We start from the raw sequence: 896 nt of genomic DNA on the forward strand, positions 1-896 counted from the left end.
TATATTTTTGGTGAGGTAGGCCTTTCAAAACTAGAGAACTGAGCAAGAAAATCCATTAAACTCACTCAAAATGTGTCTTTTTTTTTTTTTTTTTTTTTTTGTTACTCTAGGACAGCATCATTTTGCTGGATTAGCTAACAAATGCTGCACGTGGAGTATGGTATGCCAACAAAAGTCTCCATCCGGAGAGGCTAGCAAGCCTTGACGCTGCACCCTGGGTCCAGGCCACCTTCCTAGACTACACCACCTTTTCCTAAAAGCTAGCCGGAAACAGTCAGCCAGCCCACAGTGGGCGGTGGGCACACTGATGGTGCAATAACATACCTCCGTCCCTCTGGCAACTCAATCTCTCTGCCACCATGGAGTTCATTCTGACTCGTCCTGTCCATAGAGCTCTCTCCTTCTCTAGATTTTAATCACTACTTTTTCACCAAAAATTCCCTGCCTGTGTTGCCTACATTGTCTCTGTTTCTAGAGTCCTGTGTCTATCAAAATCATATTCGTGTGCCCCCGTATGCACACACACACACACACACACACACACACGCTGCAAGTGGTAGTCTCTTACAAGAATAGGCACCAGTGATGGCTTCAGCAACACATATTGTAAAATTGGAATGGTGCAGAGAAGATTAGCATGGCCCCTGCATGAGGATGACATGAAAATTTATGAAGTGTTCCATATTTAAAATTAAAAAAAGAAGAAGAGGCACCTTATACGTATCATCTGCTGTGTCAGTAGCCCTTTGCATTCAAACACTCCCAGTGACCCCGAGAGGAGCTATTATCCTATTTTACAGATGAGGACATGGAGGCAAAAGCTTAACCCAAACCACACAGCTTGTAAATGGCAGAGCTGGGATTTAAATCTAGGTCTACCTGCTTGCAAAGCATGT

The 896-nt window shown here is 44.0% G+C and overlaps 1 non-coding gene across 1 annotated transcript; it reads left to right on the forward strand.

Moving 5' to 3' along the window:
• The first annotated feature begins 582 nt into the window (after positions 1-582).
• LOC112667996 (U6 spliceosomal RNA) lies at positions 583-689 on the forward strand. The gene has a single exon (XR_003141377.3). It is a non-coding gene; the product is annotated as a U6 spliceosomal RNA (small nuclear RNA).
• The last annotated feature ends 207 nt before the right edge of the window (positions 690-896 follow it).

Source organism: Canis lupus, chromosome 21 (assembly GCF_003254725.2).
Source record: "Canis lupus dingo isolate Sandy chromosome 21, ASM325472v2, whole genome shotgun sequence".
In the NCBI taxonomy this organism is placed as follows: domain Eukaryota; kingdom Metazoa; phylum Chordata; class Mammalia; order Carnivora; family Canidae; genus Canis; species Canis lupus.